The sequence below is a fragment of the Nycticebus coucang genome, unplaced genomic scaffold (genome assembly GCF_027406575.1).
Source record: "Nycticebus coucang isolate mNycCou1 unplaced genomic scaffold, mNycCou1.pri scaffold_43, whole genome shotgun sequence".
Taxonomy (NCBI): Eukaryota; Metazoa; Chordata; class Mammalia; order Primates; family Lorisidae; genus Nycticebus; species Nycticebus coucang.
In genome coordinates, this window is record NW_026515577.1 from 305305 (window position 1) to 317003 (window position 11699).

At 41.7% G+C, this 11699-nt stretch overlaps 1 long non-coding RNA gene across 1 annotated transcript; it reads left to right on the top strand.

The window, feature by feature from the left end:
• The first annotated feature begins 651 nt into the window (after positions 1-651).
• LOC128579274 (uncharacterized) lies at positions 652-7244 on the top strand. The gene is made up of 4 exons (XR_008378109.1): positions 652-764; positions 4071-4255; positions 4861-5011; positions 7128-7244. It is a non-coding gene; the product is annotated as an uncharacterized LOC128579274 (long non-coding RNA).
• The last annotated feature ends 4455 nt before the right edge of the window (positions 7245-11699 follow it).

Consider the following 11699-nt stretch of genomic DNA (forward strand, 5'->3'; position numbering starts at 1 on the left):
ATTGTATATTATGAACAGAAATTTTAAAAGTGGCGGCGCCTGTGGCTCAAGGAGTAGAGTGCCCGTCCCATATGCCGTAGGTGGCGGGTTCAAACCCAGCCCCGGCCAAAAACCACAAGAAAAAAAAAAAGAAGAAATTTTAAAAGTAAAATCTTTTACCAAACTTGAGAAGGAGGTTGAGTTGAGTCCTAGTTGGGTGTCCGGAAGGGACAGCGGGATGGCCAGGGAAGTAGAGGGAGGACAAGGAGCTCCCGATAGAATCCCATGTTTGGGGTTCATAGCCCAGAGGAGAAAGGTGACCATGATAAAGTGTGAACAGGGAGCTGGTGAGTCTGGTTAACACTGCGTGATTTAAACACAGTTTTTCATTTTATTAGCTCAAAACTGGGGATGAAATTTAAGAAGAAATATCAGTGAGAAAGTGCAATAAGCAAAGTGGAAAAAAAGACCAAGCTGGCTAAAAACACACTCTTACTCTCCATCATGGATGGTGCTAAGTCTTGCTGGAAAACTTTCCATATTGCGATTCTCCATATTAAGCTATTGATTCAGTAGATGGGTCAGAAGTGATAAAGAAAGCTGTTTCCTAGGCAACTTTTTAGTAGGCTAACCTAAAAGAGAACATTTCCACCCCCTTCTCTTTAAATGGGTATTGCATCGGAACTGAGTAAATTGAGAAATACAGCAAACATTTCAAAAGAACGCTGATAAAATTACCAGGCAGACCAATGAATCACTCTCAATACATAGAGCAATTCCTGAAGGTAAGTAGAAAGGAGTTTATGGATCTAACAATGTCTTCTCCTTGTAAGAGCACCACACAGGAGCACAGGCAGGCCTGCCTCACGCAGTCCAACCAGAGTCCCCACTGGAAAATCAGACCAAGACTGATAAAGGTTTTATCTGTAAAGGAATATGATTGAGAAGTGAAGATCACCGGGTCTTTCTTTTTAAATAACTTCAGAACATTTACACTGACATAGTAGAATATTAGAACAGAGACTTTATAGAGCCATCTTAATTGATTATTTTTGAAATGAGCTTGACATAGCACTTCGATAAAAGAAGAGGCATCCAAAAACATGAGTAAGGAAGGAAGCCAGATTGCCCTTTACCTGCCTGAAGAGAAAATGCCAGGTTTATTATACATGTAGTAAGTGGAAGAATTCTGACTTGGTCATCTTCCTTCATGAGGCAATCAAACATTCTGAAATAGGCCCACCCATCACCTTCATATTGATGGTTTGGTAATGCAGTATTCATTAGCATTTTAAGTAGAATAGTTTTTTAAGTGTAATACGAATGATTTGTGCTGCAGTTCATTATTTATACCACTTCAAACTTCTCCTTGGTTCTTCCTACGCATTTTTTGAAAGTCTTAACAAGGTGCAGAAGCTCTGCTCCCAGGTGTGCCTGCTAAGTTTCTGACATAGTCTGAGCGTGTCCAGCAGAGATGTGCTGGGAGCCCTGGAATTATCTCTTACTTTGAATCAATAGAGGATTTTCTGATCTGGAAGTGCATTTTTCCTTTCCTTTTTTTTAAAGGATAATATGGTGTAGATCTCTATATATTTTTGAGATAGAGCCTCACTCTGTTGCCTCAGGCTAGAGTGCTGTGGTATCGTAGCTCACAGCAACCTCAAACTCTTGGGCTCAAGCAGTCATTTTACCTCAGCCTCCCAAATAGCTGCATCTACATAATCCTGCCATGATACTCAGCTAAGTTTTCTATTTTTAGTAGAGATGGGGTCTTTCTCTTTGTCTGGCTCGTCTTGAACTCCTGAGTTCAAGCAATCCACCTGCCTCAGCCTCCCAGAATGCTAGGATTACAGGTGTGAGCCAGTGTGCCTGACCTAATATTTTAATTAAACAATTTAATTACTTTTCATTTGGAGATAATTTCACACTTAAAGAAAAATTGCAAGGAGGATAAAAAGGCCATTTTGTATACCCTTTATCTGGCTTCTTCTATTGTTAATGTTTCACCTTATTTGTGATAAAACACTTTAAAAATTAATAGTGCTTTAAAAAAAGTCCTTACCCAGATTTTTTTAGTACAGCTGATTCCAGTTTACCTTGAATGGGTATTTAGTCTTTGTTCTGCTATTATTTCTGCATCCAGTTGATGCTGTGGGCAAAGGCCAGTCCTCTATCCTAAGTCCTTCTTGACTGCAGACTTTCTTTACAAAGCTTTCTTAACCAGATATGAATTGAGGTGGAGAATGTGTTTAATTGTGGCAACAAGGGGTGATAAAAGAACCCAAGTAAAGAAATTTAGCTTATTAATATATAAGACACCAAGCGTGGGGTTATTAGCCCATACTTTTCATGATCTCATTGTATATTGAAATCATATTCCAAAGAATTGGGATCAAAAATTATTTAATTTAGGCCAAGTGTGGTGGCTCACTCCTGTAATTCCAACACTCTGGGAGGCTGAGGCGGGTGTATGGCCTGAGCTCACAAGTTCAAGACCAGCCTGAGCCAGAGCAAGACCCCGTCTCTAAAAATAGCCGGGCATTGTGGTGGGCACGTCCCAGCTACTTGGGAGGCTGAGGCAAGAGAATTACTTGAGCCCAGGAATCTGAGGTTACTGTGAGCTAAGATGCCCCAGCACTCTACCAAGGATGACAAAGTAAGACTTGGTCTTCAAAAAAAAAAAAAAAATATATATATATATATATATATGTATGTGTATATATATATTTAATTTGTCCCTGAAAGAGTATTGAATCCAAATAAGTGACTGAAGCACAAATCCCAATCAATGGAGGCTTTTCAAGCCCAAGTTGAAGACATGCCTGGGACAAACACAGACCACCTCTAGATTTGTGGCTATTTTTCCAAAGTGGAATTTGGAGTTTTCAGGATTTAAAGGGGAGTAGGGCATTTAAAAAAGGTGGGGAGGGGGCAGCTGTAGTGAGACAAAGTAGTCACATTCTTGTGACACCCAGGAATATGTACCTTTTACGCAGGACAAGGGAGCTATGAGAAGAGGGAGGGAGTGAAGGAAGCCTCGGTTCCACACATGTCCTTCCTCTAGAGCAGGCCGGTTTTGAGAATGATTTCTCCAGACAAAGATCAGGATAGAAAGAAGAAAAAGTTTATTTTACTTTATGTAGACAGGAAAAATAGCCAACACAGTGAAAGACAGAGAGATATTGTTGGCTGAGATAACCAGGAATTCTGGCTTTTTCTTCAGTTGTTGTAAAGCGGGTGAAGAAGATTTATGGCTGTAGCTGAATCCGCAGGCTGCTGTGGACCCAGCATCGGCTCCGTCCCTCTTCCTAGTGGCAGGCCCCCAGCAGAGGGAAGGACAGGTTTGTCAGTGGTGGTTGTGATCTTAGTAATTCTGCCCCAGAGGTAGTGGTAGGGGGTTTTTGGTGGGTTTTTTTGTTTGTTTTTTTGAGTAGGAGCTCACACCTAAGCTGTCTGTCCAGGAGCTGTTTGAGGCTGTAAAACAGAATTTCAAAAGTAGTTTCAAGTCAATAGGTCTAAAAATGCACATTTCTTTTCTTTCTGTTTAGCTCTTCCCAGATGTTGTGAAAACAGAGGCACCCCCCCCACCCTGTGCCTGTCAGCAAGGGAGAGCGGGAGGGGCATGGGTAATATGATTGATCCCTTACTGAGAAACTATGAGTTAGATAATTTTCTGTTATTGATATTTTTCTGTTAATTTTAGTAAGAATGTTAATTTCAGGAAGCAAGTCTGATCCTTCTTCTCTCTGGTCTTCTCCCTGTGCAGATAAACTTGTAATTCATTTTTAGCACAGAATCAAACAGACTTTAGTTGTAGGGGCTGGTGGGGAGGTGACATTGAGGTTTTTATTTTCTTTTACAAAGAAGTAGTAGAGCATGTTATATGCAGGTGTATTTCCATGGAAAACAAGAAGCTCTGTAGACCATTGACCACTGCCCAAAAGAAAAAAAAGCAAAGAAGGCTCAATTTGTATTCAACAATCAGTAAACTACCATAACATATTTTTCTGTAAAGTTGTATTTGTCACATTTTTATTCTTTTCCCTGTGTGTAATCAGCAGAGTGCTCACTTACATATATATTTATTTTAGATGTGGGACACCAAGGAGCCAGAACTAAAGAGCTGGCCACATCTGTAAACAGGAGCGCTGTGAGCACGCTGGCAGATGTGGCAGGGGGTTGAGCTGGAAGCTGCTCGACACGTCGACTGGCCTGTCCGGGGTCAACGCCACATTGCGAGAGACAAACAAGCTCCTGCATGACTCGAACCTGACCAGTACGTCAGTGTCCTTTCTTGGAGGGTCTTTTGGGGGTTTTTATTGAGACAGAGTCTCGCTGTGTCACCATGGGTGTTAGAATGCTGTGGGGTCATAGTTCATGACAACCTCAAACTCCTGGGCTTAAGCGATCCTCTAACCTCAGATTCCTGAGTAGTTGAACTACAGGTGCCCACCATATCTCCTGTCTAATTTTTCTGGTTTTGGTAGCTAGGTCTCAACTCTTGCTCAGGCTGGTCTTGAACTCCTGAGCTCTAGCCATCCACCCGCCTCTACAGTGCTGGGATTACAGGCATGAGCCACCACGGCACCTGGCCCTTCCTCGCAGTTTTTAAATCTGCATCGTGCTCACTCAACATGCAACGGGGCCTTGCTCATAACCGTCCTTAAAAGGAAAAATGTGCTAACATATGATTAGCATTTATAAAGAAGAGCCTTGGGTAAATGCATGCTACTGGTGCATTTTTCAAATATTTACCAATAATTCACAGAATGATTATTAGGATATTCTGTTTTCCTGGTGCATTAGTGATGAACAGTTCACTATCTTGTTTCTCCCCCTCTCCTCCTTCCCTTTCACCCCTTGCCCTGTTGCATTTGCCAGCTCTGTTAGTGGAAAGAAAAAAGATGTGGAAACACAAGCCAACCTTCTATTTGATCAGTTGAAACCTTTGAAGATTTTAGAAGAGAATCTGAACAGAAACCTTTCCGAAATTAAACTGCTGATCAGCCAGGCCCGGAAACAAGCAGCTTCTGTGAGTCGGGGCCCCAGGCTCTCTGTATCCCTGGCTCTTGGCAGCCTGGCTGGGTCACGCCCCATCCCCAGAATTCCTGCACACCAGGTCCTAGTAACCACAGGTCCTCACAGCCTCATCTAGGTGTATTTAAACCAGCGACCCAACTCATTTTCTTTGAGATTTGCTTTTTATTAGCATGTTTCCAAACATCATCAGCCAAGAAACCTCCATGTCTTTATGGAGAGCTATTGGTAGGCCTAGATTTATGGCTACATCAGCCTCGAGGGAACAGAATGCGGTGATACAAGTGTTACCGACCCTCTGAGTTTCATTGGTTTTATATGGTGCTGCTTCTTCATTCTACCAACTTAGTTTTAATAATCACAATACTCTTCAGAACGTCTGTGCGGCTTTGGCCTCGTCCTCTAAAGGAGTCAGAGGAGACAGTTTGTAGACCCACAAATGTCGTACAAATCCAGGTCACTAAATTCGTAAGCCGCTGGGCATCTGGAGAAGTTCAAAGCTCAGGAGAGTTTTTACAGCCACCCTTAGGACATGTGCTGGCTGTGTTCTGGGTGAGGGGATTTTCTGGGCGTTCTGTGACCCCTCCTCACTGCCCTCACTATCAGAAAAGAAATGTGGGTTTCCATGACCTCTGGCTTCCATTTGCTTCAGTTACAGTGGCAAAAACAAACAAATGTCAGCCCAAAGGATGGCTCTGAATGCAAAATTAATGCCAACTTAGAATCTTTAAGGTTAATGTAAGATACATATGCAAATCATTACTAATCCAAGAAAGAATGTGGCAAGTGCAGTAATTGTTCTATAAATATTTGTCAAATGAGCCTCTCAATTTACCAGATGATCATCAAATATCCTCTTTGTTCAGGTGGAAAGATTTCAAGGTGATAAGTTCCTTGTCCTTAAAGAATTAAATCTCATGTGAGACAGTTTCCTATGATACCCTATTAAAAGAGGATTTTCCCATATGTGAACATGTTACCAAACAAAATCATTCTGACCATCATCTGATTGCTCACTTTTTGAAACACAAAGTAGTGTGCATTATCAAGAGAAGCAGCCTGCCCCACATGGAAAATTCATTATAGGATAGCACTGTGGACCTGCTGCTTGCTGTGTGTGTCACTGAATAATCCTGACGCAGTCTCTGTCCGCACACATGGCGACTTTAATCTGTAGAAGGAAAAGGGAAGTGTCAGATTATTCAGTGACACACACATCATTCTTCCCATTGAAAGTTCTTTTTATGATTCTTTGTGACCCTTACATTTGTAAACATTGTCTCACTGAGTGTAAAGGAAATGAGCTCAAATCAAAAGCCACCATCAAAAACAAGTAAATCCCCTGGAACAGCCAAGGTTCTGGATATAAACAATTCAACACTCATGTTCGTTGGAGGACTAGGAGGACAAATCAAGGTAACGTTCTGAAAGTTGATCTGAACAGGACCGATTGGCTGACTTTACCCATCTACAAAATTAATATTTTAAATTGTTGAGTAGGTCTCAGGCAGATGAAGATTTTTCTACTTCTATTGTTTTGCTTTGTAACAACTCACCTGCAGACCTAGGCTGGTGCTTGTTCAATGATGTAATCAATGACCGGAAGCCAATGGCTCATTTTGTTGTTTTGGGTTTCTTTTCTAATGGCAAAACAGGAAATTCAATATTCCGTGTTAATTTCTATAAAGTTTAGCTAATGGTTGACTGATACTGATTGGTGCTTAGCAAAGGGGCCTACCATGTTTATTTCATCTGTTAACCCTCCCCTGTTAAATGCAGTTGAGCTCCTTGGACCTGGAATCGTGTAGGGGACCCTCAGCAGACCAACCACATCCCCCGGGTCTCTGTTTCCTCATATGTAAAAGAAGCTTTCTCCAGCAGTAACCAAGATGATCCTTAAGATCCTGTCTAGTTCCTGTTCATTCTAAAATCCCACTTCGTAACTAAAAGGAAATCCAGTGATTACAAACTGGCCGTTTTTCTGAATGTTACTCTCTCAAAATTTAAATTTGTTCCATTTGCGTTCTCAGGGAGTTTTGTGCTCTGGGAGTATTTTTTTCACTTCATCAAGTAAACTAAATGTAGCTTATGTGTTTGTTTCCTTACATCAGAAATCTCCTGTCGTGAAGGTAACCATTTCAGAGACTGCATGGGAGAAGCTTTCTTAAATGGAAAATCCATCAGCCTGTGGAACCACCTAGAAAGGGAGGGTAAATGTCACGGCTGCTTTGGAAGGTGAGATGTCACCACAATTTTACACGTGATGTGTCATTCTATTAACATCTGAGGGCTGTGGAAAAAACTTAATGCACATCAGAGGGTTTGTGCTATTGTTTATTTTATTGCAAAGGATATGAAATAGATTATCTCTTGGGCATAATTTTTAACTCTTTAAAAAGAAGTGCTCTTTTTGCTGCATCTTGTATGTGTACCATATGCTTTGTTTGTGGATCATAAACTCTAAAAGCTTCAGACTTTTCTTCAAACAACCTCTGTCTCAATGAGCCACAGTTAAATTGTGGGGAAATCACTGTACATTTTTGTTTTGAAAATACCTCCAAGAGGCTCGGTGCTTATGGCTCAAGCAGCTAAGGCGCCGGCCACATATATCTGAGCTGGCAGGTTTGAATCCAGCCTGGGCCCACCAAACAACAAGGATGGCTGCAACCAAAAAATAGCCAGGCATTGTGGAGGGCACCTGCAGTCCTAGCTACTTGGGAGGTGGAGGCAAGAGAATCGCTTGAGCCCGGGAGTTGGAGGTTGCTGTGAGTTGTGAGGCCACGGCACTCTACCCAGGGCGATAGCTTGAGACTGTCTCAAAAAAAAAAAAAAAAAAAAAAAGCACTATTCCTCCAAGAATGAAGGGTATGTGTGTACACAATTTTTACAGATAAATACTTTCCTATTACTAACCAAGTTGTATAATTCTAGAAATGAAATGCATTTGTAAGTGGAGAACAACATCTTTTTGCACATATTAATATAATAGGAGGCATTTAATAACTCAATCTCACCAAGCTCAATACCTGCCCTGTTATTTTGTAATAAAGTAGCTATAGTCCCTTAAGTAAGTAAGGTCTGCTTTCTAGCACTGTAATAATTAAGACAATAAATTGTCTTTTGCTATTAGAGAATTGTGACATCTAAGTTCTCTCATCTAAGGGGCTGCTCTGTTCAGATAAATATCTGTAATTAACAGCAAGTGTGACAAGATCAGTTAAAAGCAACTTGAGTTGGCTCACACCTGTAATCCTAGCACTCTGGGAGACCAAGTGGATGGATCGCCTGAGCTCAGGAGTTGGAGATCAGCCCAAGCAGCAGGGAGACCTCATTTCTACTAAAAATAGAAAAACTGCCGGGCATTTTAAGCCCAAGAGTTTGAGGTTGCTGTGAGCTGTGATGCCACAGCACTCTACTGAGGGGGACATAGTGAGACTCTGTCTCTTTTTTCTTACACAGAGTTCCTACCAAGGAACTCTCCAGCAATTTAGTAATTGTAATGTGAAAAATGCCCCAACCCCACCCTATAGCCTTCTGATTTCATGATTGTTTTTAAGCACCAAAGGAGTTAAGAAAAGCATCATCTTTCCCTGCTGCAGCCCTTTTAATTAAAGGATTTGTTCTGTAGAATTTGGATTCAGTCCAAAGGCCACACTTAAGGATCTAGAAGGCCACAAGTTTCCCTAAGGTTGCAGGTTTCCCACCCCTGCTGAAACCTCACGGTTAGAAAGGAAAATTGTTAACAGCAGTTTCCTAATCAGAACATTTTAATGTTTCTAATCTGGAAAATGTCCCCCTACTTTAGCTGTTACAATGTCCCCTTTTTTCATTGTCATCTTCAGGGTTATTTTGAATCCCCTGACCTCCAGTTACAGCCCTGAGTGAAGGTGATGGTTGCTGGCTCTTTTTGTCTTTTGTTGGAAGGAGGAAGTCAGTTTTCTGTGTGGTCAGTTTTGTTCTCATTGAGACACCTGCCCCACAGATTCCCACCCACCCAGGGCCTTTGACTGATGAGGAGGAGGAGGAGGGAGCCTGACATGCTGTGTCCTCCTGATAACACACGGCCTGGCTTGTGGATAGAGGGCAGCTGCCACACTCAGCTGGTGGACCACAGAGACTTATCAGCTCAAGAAAACTAGGGCTTCATTAACCATTTGATACATTTTTATCACAGTGGTTAACATAGCCTTTCTGGCGTTATCTCAGTTACCGTGCCAAAACATTTACATTCTACATTTACCAAGTTTCGCAAATACCCCTGTAAGATGCACCACAGGTGTGATCCCACCGATCCCCCTCCCTCTACCCACCCCCGCCTTCCCACTTCCCCCTATTGTTAAGTTGTAGCTGGGTTATAGCTTTCATGTGAGAGTCCCAAATTAGTTTCATAGTAGGGCTGTGTACATTGGGTACTTTTTCTTCCATTCTTGGGATACTTTACTAAGAAGAATATGTTCCAGCTCCATCCATGTAAACATGAAAGAGGTAAAGTCTCCATCTTTCTTTAAGGCTGCATAGTATTCCATGGTATACATATACCACAATTTATTAATCCATTCGTGGATTGATGGGCACTTGGGCTTTTTCCATGACTTAGCTATTATGAATTGGGCTGCAATAAACATTCTGGTACAAATATCTTTGTTATGTTGTGATTTTTGGTCTTCTGGGTATATGCCCAGCAGAGGAATTACAGGATTGATGTGTCAAATGGTTTATGAAGCGAGTGTATGATGCCCCATGATCATATCAATGTATACAGTTATGATTTAATAAAAAAAAATACATCCAAGAACCAGGTCTTTGGAAAAAAACAACAAAATGTACAAAGGTCTCTTTAAAATTACAGAGATTACTAAAAAAAAAAATTAAAGAATAAAGTAGAAATAAGAAAAAAAAAAAGAAAACTAGGGCTTGGTGAATTGCACTTTTCTGCAGACTGAACAAGTCAGCAGGCTATTCTTGTGTTTATTGGCCAACATTTCCAGTAATTGGTATTTGTAAAGAATACCAGTTTGGTAGGACATGAATAGATAGCCTATAATAGATATCCTGATCACGAATGTTTTGGAAGCACTAAGTTAAAAAATTAAACTTTTTTTGCTGCAAGGCTATCTGAGCCTGTATTTATCATTGGTGTGCTAATATGCATGGTAACCCAGTCCTGAGGATAAGGTGGAGTTGCAGAATTTTCCAAATGAATCGACCCTGAACCCTTTTTTAAAAGGAGCATGCAGAAAATACTTTAGCAGGTACTGATATAGACACAGATGGGGGGCTTTGAGTCTGTTTGTGAATGGATTGAGCTGTCTTCATTATAAACCCCACTCCCTTCCCCTGACCTTAGGCAAAAACTTTAGAAGGAATAACAACCTAATTTTAATAATAATTCACTTTGGCTGACTGTGATTAGAATTCATTTTGCATTTTTCCTCTTTGTGTAATTTACCATTATGAAATCATGAGGGTGCTCCATTGATATCCTTTAGATTTTTTAAAAAATTTATGAGTGGGGCAGGGCCTGTGGCTCAATGGGCAAGGTGCTGGCCCCATATAACGAGGGTGGCCGGTTCAAACCCAGCCCCGTCAAACCGCAACAAAAAAAAGCCGGGTGTTGTGGTGGGCACCTGTAGTTCCAGCTACTCGGGAGGCTGAGGCAAGAGAATCACCTAAGCACAGGAGTTGGAAGTTGTTGTGAGCTGAGATGCCACAGCACTCAACTGAGGTTGACAAGGTGAGACTCTGTCTCTAACAAAAAAAAAAAAAAAAAGTTTATTAGTGTTAACCCATAAGTGTAACTCACATAGCAAGTCAACATGCTGATTTCTTTTTTATTCCTCCTTGACTACATTTTTACACTTCTTTATGTAGGATCACTGTTTATAATTGTGAACAATCCCTTAAATTCTAAAAGGATATTATAAAATTAATCACTAATTCTAACAGTTCTCATTAAAATGAATATAGAAAAACTTTTTTATTTAGTTAATGGGCACAATTCTTGCATTACTTAAGAGTGGCTGTGGTGACAGTGTTGGCCACCAGCTGACCTTGGACCAGGGCCTTTTCTTAGGCACTGGCTGAGTCTACATCAGCCACACAGTCTGTCTCCTGGGATAGCTCATGGTTAGGGAAATGGCCTGTATACAAAAAGCAGCTGTGAGGGGCTGTGCCAAGGTGTGTGAAGGGCAGCAGAGGCAGCAGCCTGAACACAAGGCCCAGGATTATCTCACACCCCACATCACCCCCACACACTTGCTCTAAGGTTAACACAGGATTATCTGAATCTCAGGAATGACAAGCTGGAGATTAGGGAGGGCTGGTGAGTCCTCCAGACTCACAGGACTGATAGCTGGGTTTGCTGACTATGTGGCTCCCACATGTGCCCTCAGAATAATGGGGACATTTCCAAATTCAAGAACAGAGCTATCCACAAAGTGCTGTCTTATGTCCCTCAACTGGGCACAAGGCTGGAGCCATCTTCCTATGGCCCCCTTGGGTACAGGCCCCGGGGCTAACTGGAGACTCATTTGAGCCTCTGGTCATAGAACAAAATCCTGCAGTAGCCCCTGAGAACCCGGGAACGTGGGGAGGCCCCAGAAACATGACACTGCCCCCAGGGGAACGAGCCTGCAGACAGTCTCATCAGTCATCATTTTATGTGAATTCATCCTGCACAGCTG